The sequence below is a fragment of the Leptosomus discolor genome, chromosome 9 (genome assembly GCF_034619465.1).
Source record: "Leptosomus discolor isolate bLepDis1 chromosome 9, bLepDis1.hap2, whole genome shotgun sequence".
Lineage (NCBI taxonomy): Eukaryota > Metazoa > Chordata > Aves > Leptosomiformes > Leptosomidae > Leptosomus > Leptosomus discolor.
The window spans coordinates 992,326-1,008,002 of record NC_141399.1 but is presented as its reverse complement, the minus strand read 5'-3'; positions in this window follow the sequence as shown (position 1 = coordinate 1,008,002).

Here is a 15,677-nt window from a genome sequence, read left to right as displayed (position 1 = left end):
GAAATCCTCTGCTTACCGGGAACTGCCAGCCTCTGCTCCCATGGCCTTCTGCACAGCCCAGGGCGGAAGCCCAAGTCGTGCTCATTCAACTTTTGGAGACAAAGTCTTGAAAAAGAGCCTGAATTTCCCGGCATCAAAGCAGCGCCCATTTCCATAATCAGTGCCATTAGTACTGCAGCACCGCAATGAAAACCCCCACCAGCACCCCTGATGATGCACTGGGTTTTTTGCTTGGTGCCGCGAAACGCAGAAGGATACCGCCTCCCAGTCCAGGGTCCAATTCCCCCTGGGATACAGCAGCAGTGCTCCGCTCAGATCAATGAGCTTAAACCTATTTAAACCAGAGCAGGCTGGGGATCACGCTGATCCCGTAATCCAGGCTGATCCCATAATCCAGAAAGCCCTGGTTAGGCTGTGGCAGACCTTCACAAGGCAGACGTCCGTGGTTTCTACAGGGGAAACCCACATGCTCCCATCTTCTGCCCACCGCAGGCAGGAGGCTGGGGGGTACCTGTCACAGGTGGGGAGGGGACAGGAGCCGCGGGCACCGAGGAGCAGCGGCTCCGGCGCTGCCGTTCTCCGGAGCCCTGAGGAGCTCGGTACGAGCAGGGTGCTGGTGGCATCACAGCCCCGGCCCAAACCGCCCCGGGGTCACTCCCCAGCCAGGCTGGTCCTGCCAGGCTGGAGGGGCTGCTGGGTGTTTCACCTGGGGAGGTGGCAGGGGGACACACGGGTTGTGCCCAACGTCGGTCACCTCTGCAAAGGGTCACAAACGCTCTCTCCGTGCGCCTCCTTGCAGGAACTGAACCTGCCTGGCTGCAGGTTTTGTGCATGGCTCCATAGTGACATTGTTCATGCCAAAATGCTTCTCGCTCCACCCCATTACGGCCTCAAAGGCCATAAAAATCAGTGGAGCCTGCACAGACCCTGGGAATAACAAGCTGGCCTAATACAGGGTGCTAGAAATACATACATATGGTTTTTAACTTCAGTTTCAAGCTGTTGGGAGATTATATAATAATTTTACTACTTTGTTTGTTTGTTTTTTCCTGTACTTGTGTGAACTTCATGCTATTTATTTCAGTTGCCCTGAACGCTCACTCGTCAACAAGGAGAAATAAAAACAAAGAGAGCAAGACCCGGTACCCTGCCCTCCTGTCCCCCGAGGCTGCTCCAGCTCGGGAGGGCGCGGCGGTGCCCGCGGGGACAGGGCTGCTGCCCCCAGCCATGCCACGGCATCCCTGACCCAGCCCAGGCGCTGACCAACGGCAATCGGAACAATGCGCAGTAACGCGTTTTAAGGCACCTGCAAAAGCAAGGTACGAAGTGACACGCTATTGAGCGTCACCTCCCGGCATCCCAGATGCCGACTAAATGTCTCCTCGCGCACAGGCACGAACCATCCGTTTAACGCCAAGCACCCGATGTGCGAGCCCTGGCCCCGCACCGCAGGCGTCCGTTCCTGCACGCAGAGAGCTGCAGGACGCCTTTGTCCATAAAATGAGGTGCTTTTCTGTCGGAGCATCTTACCTTGTTACGGCAAAGAGAGAGGAGCCAGAACAAAATCACAATATACATATGTCTGCCTGTTTTAATACATATTCATATTCAAACCGTGCAGTTAGTATGCTTCTACGAGCGCTGCTTCAACAGAACCTGCGCTGGGTGACACGAAAGGGACTGCAGTCCTCCCCAGGATAATTAAGTATATACCTGTGTGTGTATATACAGGTGTCCGTGCAAGTACACAAGAGGTCTAGAAACACCCGCAGAGAGGGGTGTGAGCGCGTGTCTACATGCAGCCCCGTGGCTCACACACCATTTCGCTCACACGAATACCTGCCCTGCAACCACCAGCCCAGGCTCCAGGAATGCATCTGCGGGGCCAAATAATTAACCAGGGCAGCGAGCTTTCGCTCTGAAAACAAAGCCCAGCTACATTTATACAAACTTTTCTGCCTCACTAATTATTCCCCATTTGCAGTAATGTGTTTACCTTCTCCCTCCTGAAGTTAGTAATTTGTCCTTCTCTTCATTTAATTTCAGGTGGTTGATTTTGAGCCAACTCACCAATTTGCAAGAATCATTTTGAATTCAGGTCCTCTCCTTCAGAGTGCTCGCAGCGACTCCTCCGCTGCTGGGCTATGAAAAAACCATGATTATTTACTTTCTTCTGAACAGAAAATGACTGGTTTTACACTGTTTTCTCATCTCATGCACTGGTTTCCTCGCTGGTTCTCGGTCTCTGCCCTCATCAGCAGGGTCGATCCCCGCTTCGCGAGGCCGTACGCACGGTGCTGTTCCTGCTAAAACATCAGCACCCACCCGCACTTCTGCATTTCGCCAAGTGCAGAGTGGAAAGGTCCCACTGAAACACCCACCGCCATGGGCTACTTTCACCCAGGCGCTTTTTTTTTTTTAACATCGGAAGTTAAACAGCTGCTTTATAACGGCATCGACTGGGAAAAATCTCCCAATATCAAAATTTCAATTTAAAACATGTGTTGGCGACGGGCAAGAGTTACGCACTGGAGCACAGTGTCCCCGCGCCGCGGTGGGTGGGACTCTCCTCATGCGGATTCCCACAGAGCCACGACAGCTTGAACGGACAAAAGGGTCCAGTCACAATGGTCCTTCCAGCGGATCAAGCTATGCAATCATGATTTTTTCACTCGGTTGGTTTGTTTGTTTGTTTTTTTTAAACCCAAATTAAATTTTCTCACACATGACCGTTGCTTTAAAAGGCAACGCGGCGGAGTACAAGGTAGCGGCGATTTTTCTGAAAAGCCCTGATGTTACAGTACAGCAATTTTCACTTATGCAAACTAAGTCCAAATGAAGTAATTTTTTTTTTTTTTTATCCTGATTATTCCTTATGCATCTAAACATATGTGGCTGGCTTTTAAATCACACCCTTTCCATCAGGGTCAGTGAGGGGTCGTCCCCAGGGGAATCCAGCCCGTCCCTAGTAGAAGGAGCGAGCAGCCAAAGGTGTCTCGATAAGCACGGATGGAAACTGAACAAACAAACATAGCAATTAATGGGCAAATCAGAAAACCAAGTTGTGATTTGTTGTCCATTATCAAAATAAAGTGAAATCAGCCGGCTCGTTAATTAATTGTCACTAAGTGTGAACAGGAGCACAGCGTGTGGCCGTCCCCTGCCGAAGGCTTTCCAGAGCACAGAGGATGAGGAATGGCCAATCCACCAAGAAACGTGGAAAACTGGGAGCTTGGCCTGCAGCAGCGGGCGCTGGGGAGAGCCACGCGCGGATCTGCCACACGGGCCCAAGCCCCCGAAGCCCCACGGGGTGGCAGGGCCCTCAAGACCCACCCGAAGCCCCCGTCTGCTCCTCCTGAGCGTTAAAGGCGGCTGCAAGCGGTGGGGATGCAGCAGCCTCGAAGACACAACTGCACCATGTGTCGTCCTTGCTGCCTTCTCTCGTGCAGCCACAGGTGAAGCTGCAGCCCCCGGCACGGCGCGGCGCGGCTGCGGCACGGCACGGGCACCGGCTCGAGCCCGGCACACACCCTGGCTGGTGCAGCCCTGCGAGCAGGAGCCCATCTCTGGCCGGCAGCAAGGGCTGCTCACAGGATCCCGTTGGGAGAGCAGAGCCAGCGCACAGAGAGCATCCCCAGAGAGAGGCTCGCTTTTCTGGGAAACGAGCAAAATATGTTCTCTGGTGCCCCGCGTGACGATGGTCGTTAACCCAAGCAGGCGCTGGGTTTGGGCTGGGAGCTGCAATCACAGCATCCCAACTGCCTGGCTATAAAAAGAGACATGATTCAGATGTCAACCTAAAAAAAAAAAATAAGGTTCTCTCTAACCACAGTCAGACACAACTCGCTCACTGAGCTCACAACATCACCCGAGTCTCTCCAGGTCCCCCCGGCGATGAGAGGAGGGGGGGCTGGCGTGCTGGATCCCTGTCCCATAAGCAGCCAAAACCCAGCCGGGCTCTGCCCTCCCTTGGGACACCAACAGCCTCTGGCCCGAGGCAGTGGGATTCCACACCTGAGGTCCTGCCGTGCCCGTGTCTGCGTGGGTCGGCTGGGGTCACGGTCTGGTTTAGGGAGGCCAGGACCAGTGCACTTGTCCACCGCCCGCCTCGAAGCATCTTGGCCTCCGCTGCCCAAGTGAGACCGACCGGTGACCCGTCTGCCCCACAGCTGATGAAGAACCAAAAAATATTTTCGTTGCTGTTTTTAATGGAAAATTAAAACCTATTTTTAATAGAAAATTGCTTACTAACAAAGATGCTTCACTGAAATTTCATCACACCACTTCATACGCATAAGCATAACTGCCTGCCACACACAGCCAAAGGGGAGTCACCCAGAACGACGAGATCTAGCAGGGACAAAAAGCCCACGGGCATCTAAACCTCAAGCGCAGATCCTCAGCACTGCCCAGCTACCGCCTTTTTCCCCAGTTTCAGTGCTGGGGGAGTCAAAGGTTTTGCCCAAAATTCTTCCTACCTGCACAGCTTCACCCCCTGCATCGCTTCATCTTCTAACCGTGAACTAAACATCCTGAAGCAAGAAACCGGGTCCCAGTTTTAAAAGGTTGGACTAAACGCGATTAGAAACCTTCTGAACTCCAGGGCGGAGTGCGCAATCGGAACCAGCGTCACACCTCAAAGGTGAGAGAAGGGCAGGCGCAGCGCCGGGGCGGCTCCGTGTCCAGCCCGCGGGGCCGGGGAGCAGGGGGCCAGGGCTGCCGGGGAGCGGGTGGGGATGAGCCTCACCCCTCGGCCACACGCCGAGCTGGAGGGTGCCCTGCGGGAACGACCCCTTCTGCTGCCGGCATCAAACGCTTCCCTTCTGGCTTCACCTGCTTCCCACCCCAGATGCTGCTCCCAGCACGAAGCCTCTCCTGCGGGGGTGCCCTGCTGCCTGCCGGGCAAGCGGCCACGGCCACGCAAGGGCGAGCCAGCGCGGAGCGAGCTCCCCCCGGGCAAACCCCCCAGGGGCTGCGAACCCGCTGCGATGGGGAAGGGCTTTCCCCTTGGACGAGACGGCAGGACCTGGCGCGGGAACAACCGGTGAAGGAAACCGAGCGTTGATTCCGGGGGGTGGAGGCTCGCTGAGAGGTGGCAGTGGGACTGGGAAACCTGAGGGAGCGGGAAGGTTTGGTGTCAGGATTCACAGACGTACCGGCAGGTTTAGAGCTTCTGTCTGCAGGGCAGCTGTGAAATAATTCCCTCCCGCAGCGGGCTCTCCTGCCCTCCCACCAGCAGCCTCGTGATCTCTGCCCACCTTCCCGCCTCTGAGCCGAGGAAGCTGTTTCCCAGGCGTTGCGGTATTTTGTGTTTCAGTGTCACCCCGAGGTGACATCTCCTAACCCAGAGCAGAGCCATGAGGTCGGACCTGGTCTCCCCCACCCAAACTGGTGCTTTCCCCACTGCACCTGCCATCCTCCCACCCTCCCCAGAGCGGCGTTACCGGTGCCCAGACCTGCTGCGCTGGGGATCACACAGGGCGTTTGTTTGCTGCCTTGGCTCTGTGTCATCCCCCCTGTTCCCCCCGGCTTTCCTGCTGTCTCGACCAACGCAGAGCGGCACACTGATTCCTACGGGGTTTTATAGGAGTTGGTTTTGCTCACCGAGTTTTGATTTAATGCAAGCCATGTTGTATTTAATGTTATCGTTCATCCAGCTGCTCTCCTCGTTAGCACGTTAGTGTAACCCTTCGCTTTCAGCTATTCCAGCGGGGGGAGAAGGCAGAGAGGAGCCGTATCCACACGCAGACACACACTTGCCTCTCTGCAGTTCCTCTTCTCTTTGGTAAGCGCTGCTAGATCCCCTTCCCTGCAGGTAAACTGCTTCTGCTTCATTTGTAGATCATTTGGGTTTTTCCCAGGGAACAAATGAACATTTTTGATTTTTAGCCCTCTGCCCAATTGATTCGGTTACAGAGCAACCTGCATGGAAACCCCGGCTTTCGCCACGAGCCACAAGAAACAGGACAAACATTCACTGCTTTAACACTTAAATAAAGCATTTCAGACCTTCACTGAAAGGCTCACTGTAATACTGGTGAATAAATATGCTTTTGCCACAGAAAATATTGCCTTTTTGATTTAGAAAATGCAAACCAACAAAATGTAAAAAATTCGACCAGACATTAGATCTGGAAAGTCAATGAATAAAAAAAAAATTTGCATTGGTTCAAGAAAGCAAATACTTTGTGTAAAAGATTTCATTAACTGGGAAAACGAATTTTCCCCTGTGATAAAAGCTGAGATGGAAGATTTTCAAATCGTCCGATCCTATACCAATTTTCAGAAAAATTGAATGATTTTTCATCTTGTTCAGACTCTAAATACAAACAGAGCTGCCATTCTGTTATTTCTGACACAGAACATCAAAACAAAGACAGGAGGAATTTGACCGTCAGTGTCATCCTCTCCCAAAGTCAGAGCTTTTAGGAAAACAGCGGTAGCGGCAGCACATCCATCGACTGCGGGCGGACGGTCCGCCCTGGAAAAGAGCGAGACACGGTGAAAGAGCAGTGAACCCCTCATTATTTCCTCCAAAACGCTGCCGCTCCTGGGGGCCGAGAGCAATATTAGAATAACCCCACTGCTCTCTTCAGCACGTAAAGTAGGTGCGAACGCAAGATCGGCATCTGCCCCAAGCCAGCCGGTGCTGGCGCGTGCCAACCCGCTTGCCCGGGGTGTCCGGTCCCCGGTCGCCCACAGGGGCGCGGACACGGGTCCTGAGAGCAGCTACGGGCGCCACAGGCTGCGGCAATTCCTTTGCTTCCCACAGCCCTTCCAGCCCGACACCAACCTGATCGAGACTCCCTGTCATCTGCCAAACCAGACAACCCCCGTTTAACCCCCCTGGCCATTGCGTTTTGGGGAGGGACGTGCAGTGGGAGCCAGCGGGGAGCCCGTCCCCCCTCCGAGGCGACCCCCGTTGCTGCTGCTCCCCCATTCCCGGGAGTCGCTGCCTTTTCACACGGCTCCCGGTGACGGCCGGGAGCGGGGGGTACATTTTTGCTGTGTCTGTGATTATTTTGTTTCGAGTTTTGCCCTCCTGCCCTGGCCTGAGGGACTGCTCCGTGACTAAACTAATTTCCTCCTGAAGGGATTTTCTGCCTCAAGCAGCCGTTCCCAAAGCTCTCTGGTCCCGACCCCCCCCTGCATAGCCCAGCATCGCCCCCGGCCCCGCTGCAACAGGGGCTCCCGGGAGCTTCTGCCCCGCTTGTGGTTCCCCGGTCACCCCCGTGAGCTGCAGCAGCCGGGGCTCTGGCTCGGGACCCGCTGACCTGGGGGGGTCTGAAGAGGGTCTGGCTCCACAGCAGGGGGGACCCCGCATCCCCCCTGTGCTGACAAGCCCAGCACAAGGCATTAGCTGTGGGGGGCTGGAAAACGTGACTAGTGCCCTTCAAAATCAACCCAAAGGAAAGGTGAGAAGGGAATGAAGGAACCCACTTTATGATCGCTCACTCCAAACACACAGTGGGGGGGGGGGGGGGTTCTGCCTTGCCCACCCTGGTTCGGGCGGAGGGCTGGGACGCAGCCCAGCGCTGCCAAAGCGAAGGCGATGCTGGGCGAGCGCTGCTCAGGCAGGAGGAAGGGCGTCAACATCTTGCTCCCAAATCACCGCTTTTAAGCGCTGCCTTTGCTCCCCTCTGCTGTGACTCTTGCCCCCAGCCGGGTTATTCACAAGTCCCTGACTGCTCCCCCGTTGCCCCTTGACTCGGTGACGGAGGAGCGGAGCTGCCCAAGGGAGCGAGGGGACAGGACAGCGTGGGGAGGACACTGCGTCTCCTTCGCTGTTGTTGTTTTTTCCCTTACGTTGTCCTGTCCATGTGAACTCAGGGCTGGTGAGAGATGTGCAGCCGACAGCCCCGGAGGAGGCATTTACGGCACCCAGGGGACCAGCAGACACCCGCGGCAAAGGCTGTACCCGGCAGCACTCACCTGCGGCCAGAGCCTGCCCTGGTGCTGTGTCCGGCTGCCACAGGTCCTGCCCGGGCACCCTGCTGCATCGGGGTGGGCACGAGAGGCACCGGGCCACCAAATCCATGTGTTTTTCCTAAGCCTCCACATTGCCAGGGCTGTCTGCTCCATGCAGCCTCCACCCACGCCTCCGCAGCCGCTCCACACGCCCCGATGCCCCGCTCGGGTCTGTCACAGGCGCAGATGAAATCGCCCGCCTTTGGCACCACCTCGCGACTCGGTATAAAAGGGGGAGGGAAAAACCCTGTCTCGGGCTCCGCGCCGATGCTTCACTTACCTCTGCTCGTCGTCACACGGGAGCATGGGACCACGGCTCTGCCAGGGCTGTTCCTGCCCCACGTGCCTCACATCTCTGGCGGGACCGACCCCGCAGGGTCTCACAGAGCTCCTCACCCCTGCAAAGCCGCGGGAGGAGGTGACGCACCAATTGCCTGTGAAAGATCCCACAACAGTTTCTTAAACTCAAAGGTCTGTAAGTACGTCAGTGAAGATGCTTACCACGGGTATATCAAGCGAAAACAAAATCTCTGTCTTCAGCAAAGGTCACCATTTTAGACTTTAAGTGGTGACTTCAAGTGGTGACTTCAAAAATAAGTGATATAAAAAATGAATCTCCACAGGTTGTCAGCAGACCAGTTTGATTTATGTCTGTATTTAACATGTCATAGCTGTTCTGTCTCTCTTCTATTTCACCAAGTAATTGCTTCATTATCTTAATGCTCCAGTTATTGTGGTAGCACAGCTTTTCAGCCTGTTTCCAATGGAAATGTAATTATCTGCAGCCACACCAGTTCACTGATCAAAGGTGATGCAGAACCGACGACCTGCTCATCCGTGCATACAAATGTCTTTCCAAGTCGCCACCCAGCAGCAACCTGGCTCGTTCGCCACTGCTCGGAGAAAGCTCTTGGCGACAGCATCGCTCCTCCGACACAGAAGTTGAACAGTTCACCCAGCGGTGCGGGCGAGGGGTCAGCGACAGCTGAATTGGCACGAAAGGATCACCAGTACCACGCCAACATCCGAAGCCGGCAGGGCCAGGTTTTGCCTGACGCTCCTGCGGTGTGGAAGCACGCCCCAGGGCGGACACTTGTCTTTCCAGGGCACGGCAGATGTGGGCTCCCCGCGGGGCCGGCTCAGAGCTTTGCCTGCCGGGACCCGCGTTCCCCGGCAGCCCGGGTGGCTCGCAGCGGGTGAGTGCCTGGCCCAGGGACGCCGTCTCATTGCTCAGCCCCAGCGACACGCCATCAGCCTTCAAATGAGCTGCAGCAACGACCCAGGCCCACGGTCTCGCCCTGAAACCAACGCACCTGATTTGCATCTTCGTTAGCAGCTTGGTTAATTGCCTGACGCTGGCACTGAATGAGGCACAGGAGATGTACTCATGTTCGCTGGGATCTCTGCTTTGGGTTAAAGTACATCAGGAAGCAAAAGGCGTATTTATGTTAATCCCTAACGAATTATTTTAAAGCCCAAAGCAGCCCAGGGCCGGGCGGCTGCAAGGCAGGAGCGACCGCTCGCGTTAGAGCTGGTTTCTAACTCCCTTCTCACCCCGCAGTGCTCAGGCACCTGGATGTCGGAGCTGAACCCCCAGAGGTGGGATTTGTGTTCCTGGGGTGAGCTGCCTGACCCCCTCTTCCATGAAAAGCCCCCTTCGGGGAAGGCTGCGGGTGCTGGCGTAGAAATTAAACACGGGGTGCAGAGAGTCTCCAACGTAACAGGGCAAGATTAAACTTAGATACAGCACCTGCCTCAGCACATTACGGCAGTAATAATAATAATAATAATAATCATCATCATCAGCATCAGCAGCAGCAGCAGCAGCAGCACCCGCAGCTGCCTCAGGACAGATGAAACCGTGCTGAGCCCCATTTCACCAGCAGGTTGTTGGTTGCTTCACCAGCCTGCAGCACCAGGCTTTTCAAAGAGGAAGGGGGAAAAGAGGCTGATGTTATTCCGGCGTTGGAAAACACTCTGCGGTTTTGCTGGGTTAGGAGCACGGTGCCTGGGAAGCTCTGCAGGTGCAGGATGTATGTGCACAAATCCCCACCAGCTTTGCAGCAACTATCGCCCAATTCATTCTTCGTTTTGAGTAATTACCCCTAATGGTTAGATTCGTTTCATTTTCCCCCATTTTGCCCCTGAAGACCAGCAGATCCGTGGCTGGTAAAAGTCAGAGTAACTCAGCTCACCCTTGACAGGATTAACTCGAGTTTTACTCCACTTGGAAAAAAAACCCAGAACGGCCTCATTTCACAGTGCTCCACTCTCATTCTCACAGACATTTTTATATGCCACCTCCTGCTCCCCGATGCCCCCTGTGCTTGCCTGCACCCTCTTTGGGGACTGATTTACTGTCCCCCTGCCTTGGCTGACGGGGCTGTGCCCAGGGCAGCCCTGCCACCCGCACGGCGCTGCTCCCTGCTTTGGGAAGAAGCGTTCGAAGGTTTTGGGGAATTGAAAATGACTCCTTATTTTCTGGGTTCCCATCAGCTGGACTTCGCTATTTCTTTGCTACCTTTTTCCATATCTAGGAAAAAAGCTCCCCCCCGATAGCCCCCCAAGGCTGGCAGCGCCCTGCACTGCACCCTCCCCCCTTCCCTGCCCCACAGACAATGGAAGCGCTGCGGGTCCAGCTGCTCTCTGCCCAGGGAGCACCCCCGGGTGAGGGGAGAATCAGGCGTGGGGGGGAAAAGGGCACAAAATCCCCTTAATGCCCACAGGGATGAGGGAAAGTGCTCGCTGGGCACTGGTTTGCAAAATCCTGAAAAAGCCTTTAAAAACCCCACAAAGTAAACAGTTCATTGTCCAGACCTGGGGTGACCCCAACATGAAAAAGCAAAACGAACATTTGGAAGTGGGAGGCCCAGCCTAAACTCGCTGCTGCGGAAAGGCTATAGACCGGCGGCAACGCGGCCCGAGGCGGCAGGGCAGACGGCTTCTCTCGCCCAACGCCTCACGGTGCCTTAAAAGCTGCCGTTTGCGCAGCGCGTTCGTGCCGTCCGTCACCGAGCTCTCTGGCGGAGCCGGCATTCGAGGGGAATCTGACTCACGGGGCTGAAAAATTCCTCCCTGTCCTCCTGACTCTGACTTGCAGCAGCAAAACCGAAATTCACTCTTTATGAAATCCTTTCCCGAGTTGTACGAGAAACTCGGTTCAAACAAGACGCTTCTGGGGGGCCAAGTCACCAGAACCAAACAGGCCTTCAGGGGGGCTCTCTACAGCCTGTTAAGCTGTTTATGGAAAATTAAACATTTTGATAACTATCACTGTTTTAACACGTGACAGGCTGTAGTGGCATGGGGGGAATGGCCATTTTCCACCAACAGCAAAACCTTTCTCCCTTCCATGCCTTCCTGTAGCTCCAAAACTGTGTCGAGGCCGAGTCCTGCCTGTGGGAACCACACGGGGAGGGGGAGGCAGTGATGGGGGGACACCCAAACCTCTGCCCCAGCCACGCAACCCCTGCACCAGTTCCAGGGGCCGGGGCCGGCCTGCCGAGCTTTCTGTCCGTGTTTGCAGCCAACGGGCATGGAGGCGGCAAGGAGCTACTTGTCCGTGCAGAACCCAGCTCACCCTTCGAGCCCCCCAGCCGTGCCAAGCGCCCGCACCACGCACGTCCTGCCCGGGCAGCGGTTTTGGGGCACCAGGACAGCCCTGGCCCCTCCATTCATGCCACCACCTCTGCCCCAGCCAGAGCCACGAGCTCTCCCACGCGCAAGCGGGGTGGCTGGGCTGGCACAGGGGTGCTGCAGGGGTACCCCAGCCTGGCCTGAAGCCCCAGGAGCACGGAGCCAACCCTGGAGGGAAGCAGCAGCACCGGCCAAGGAAAATTCTAAATAACCCTGCCCTAATCTGCAAAACCCGACCTGATGGGAACGCTGCAGTTCCGGCACAAAGGTGCTTTGATGCAGCAGCTTCCAGACCAGAAACTGTGGGATTTGTAAGTTGGGATAGAAATCCATAGTTTTGTTCAAAGCAGAGCCAATATCTGAGTCACCTATGCAACATACCTACGCTACAGAGAAGTAATTTGGTCTCCTGGGGGACACTCCTAGAACGCAGATGGGTTTACTTTTGGTAGCTGCACGCTCCGATCAAACACGCTGCGGCGAGGCTCCTGGATTCATTCAGACTAGTGACGTGCAGAAGCTGTGCTTGAGCTGAAGCATTTGGGGCTTACAGATCACTCACCGAGGTCTAGTCTCCAAAACAATGCTGGTCTCCCTCTTTTGGAAATCAGGTTCGTGGGTACTTTCAGCTTGGTTTGTGGGTGTGTTTCCAGAGGACCACAGAACAGTTTGGGTTGGAAGGGACCTTGAAGACCACCCAGTCCCACCCCCCTGCCACGGGCAGGGCCACCTCCCACCAGACCAGGTCACTCCCAGCCCCATCCAGCCTGGCCTTGAGCCCTGCCAGGGAGGGGGCAGCCACAGCCGCTATGGGCAGCCCGTGCCAGGGTCTCACCACCCTCACAGGGAAGAATTTCCTCCTAATATCTAATCTAAATCTTCCCTCTTTCAGTTGAAACCATTTGCCCAGTCACCAAATCATTTTCAATTCAATAAAATGGGGCTTAATAACTTCTGAAACAAAAGCAAGCTCCACCCCACCACACATATTTAGCAGTGACAAAGGAACAACGGCATTGAAAAAACAGCCCCTGCCAAAGAGACAGCCACCAAAGCGACTTTATCGTAGGTCAGATGGATCATTGGGTGCAAAACAGTTTTAATAAACAAACTTACTGTCTACCTTCACACATGTGAGTGCACACGTGTTGAGGAAAGACAGTTTCCACCTTCAACTAGAAATCCTGTTGCTCTAGTATTTATTTTGCCAGCATATGGGTTAAAAGCAAGGCATCCTGATGTTTAAGAACTTTAGTTAATTTAAATCTTAAGCTAAGTATAATGTGGCAGCCTCCCTTTTCAATAAGATAATGTTTCTCGCTATTGATTATTATTTCATAGACTCAGAGATCACCTCAAAGATATGCTGGATCTATAAGTGTGTTCAGACATATTCTTCTAATTTCACTGTTGTGCTAAAACTTCATTTAAGCTCGCAAAAGCTGTTCAAAACAGCCTTGTTTAAGTTTCTACGAATTAGATTTTGTAAAAAAAATACGTCTAAAACCCTTTTCTCAGGCAGATCCTCCGTTCCTGATCACAAAAACCAGACTGGAGGCTCTGGAGGAGAGGGCTCAGAGTGCTGGGGAGGACCTGCCCATGTGGAGTCCTTGGGTTGTCCCAGCCCACCGAGGGCCGGGATGTGGTAGCAGAAACCACCGCTGCTGAGAAAGGATGTGAATTCCTGGCGGCTCCGCTCGCCTCTCAGAAACAAATTTCCTGTTCTGCCCCGCCGGGAGCAGCGATGCTGGCACCGTCGCTCGGGCGGGACGGGCTGGACTGCTGCGCCGGTGCGTTGTGACCCACCAGCACCAAACTGGTGAGGGTGGGACCGGCTCAGCGAAGCCTCGGGCATGCCTGCGCTTGGCCACCGAGGGTCTGTGCTGGAAGCACAACACAGCGCTAAACAAAATAAAAACATCTTGATTTCGTTCAGTCTGTGGGGCTGCAGTCGTGCCCTCAGAGCTCCGTTTCCTGAGAGCACCCCAAGAAGGAAAAGTGAAACGTCTCCCCACGCCAGGAGCGCCTCCCCGATCCATAGGACCTGGCCCCAGGGAGCAGGGGAGGCTCTCGCCTGCGCCCTGGCTCTGCCGGCAGCTCCGGGCAGCCACGGCGCAGGGTCGGCCGCCGCGGCAGCCTCGGGAGGCGGAGATGCCGCAGGCAGCGCCGCGATGATTTTACGAGCTCTCGGTGGCTCGTATCTACCACCAAGTGCTCGTGAGTCACTGCCACGGGGCTGCTCCTCAGCTGAAAACAAGACTTGTCTGGTTTGGCCACGTGGCTTCTTTACGAGCACATTTGCTAATAAATTATTTCCCTGGTGGCAGCCATCCCCCCCAGACGGCCGGGACCCGGCTCCTTCTCCTGCCAGCGACCGCTTGGCTCTGGGCTCCCACCGAAGCCAAAACAGGACCAAGGCTGCAACGAGCCGCCGTGGCGATGCCCTCGGACCCCCTGGAACATCTGCAACGCCGTCTGCCTCACCGGGGCTCATCGCAAGGAGAGCTGAGGTGGTGCCTGGGCACCGCACAGGTCTTCCGACTGACGAGGTATTTTAAGGAATCTTTCAGGAATGAGATGACATTTTCACGAGAAAAACTCTCCTGTCTCCACAGTGAATGAATCTATGAGAGGTCTCTAGCTTTACAGCTGTTTGTAATCACGAGTCGTTGCCCTTCCAGTCATCAAGAGCTTCACTGAAATAAATACCCTTCATTCAGCTGCTGTTGTGAACAGCACCAAATAAAGCAGTCAAGCGTTTCTTCCAGCAGCACTAGAAACCTAAAAGCCACCAAAACAAATCCCAAATCCGCGCTGGACATGGTGATGCTACTGCTGAAACACTGGTGGTGAGGACAGAGCTCTGTCAGGAGCGGGTGTGGAAACACCGCTCCCCAGGAACAGCCCATCGGGTCACCAGCACAGCACCCCGTGGCGTTTCTGCCGGCGTACTCGGGTTTGGCATCTGGCTCCCGTCAGCTCAGCCCTTCATTGTGGCCTCGGGTGTTCACGGAGCGTGGCTCGGTTTCAGGTTCGGGTTCTGGTCTGTCCCTCCCGCCGCCAGCCCCTCTCCTGCCCCAGGTCCAGACAGAGGTGCCCCCGCAGCAATGCTCAGTAACGTGTATCTGTTGGGGCAGTTATCCCAGCTGTGCTCCCAGAATTAGGGACTTCAGCAGGGTCACTGCGTCCATGGAAGTTCACTTCACCCAGGGAAAGCAAGACAGCCAACCCCGCCACTCGGATCCACGACCCGATGGTGGTATTCCCACGTCCGTACCGCTGACTGACCCGCTTGTGTTCTGAAGAGCCGTTCTGTTATCGTTTGGGTGGGGTGGCCAGGAGAAGACAAGCCATGGAGGACGGCGTAGGTGACAACACCCGTTGCACCGGGTATTGGCTGGAGGGGACCAGCGTGGTGTGGGACAGGGGGAGGCAGGGGAGGGCAGCACAGAGGGGGTTTTCAGAGCGATAACCCTGTGAAATGCTTTTCTCAGCAGCACGCTGGATCCCTCAGCTTGGATGGGTCACTTCTGCTGAGGCTGGTGAAAAAGGAATTGGCTGGAAAATTTGCTTTATGTGGTCCAAGAGAAAACACGCTTCTCTGGCCACTTTCCAGTTCAAAGGAGCTTCCAAAAGAAGGTGGTGCTGAACCCCAGCCTTTTCAGTCCTCTCCTCGTGCCGTGCAAGGGACCAGCGAGCTGCCAGGCCAGGGCTGCTCTGGGCTCACCTCTCCCAGCCCCACCTGGGCCAGCAAAGCCCCTGGGCCAGCCCAGCCCAACGCTCCAGCCCTCGGCAGCTCCTGCCCCCTCCCGAGCCGTTCCTCACCGCGCACCCGATGGACCTTCTCGCGGCGTTCACTCGCTTGCGGGGACAGACTGCACGACGAAAACCAGACCATCCCCAGCTGCCCGGGGGAAAAATCGAACCGAGGCAGCTTCGGAGCCCCGACGTTTGCCGTGTCGATGAGAAGATAAACCTGTACGCGCTCACGGCTCTGCCCCCAGACCCTCCATCCCACTCGTACGGGTCGGAGAAGCCGCTTGTGTGATGCCACCCAGGGGCCAGAGAGCGCC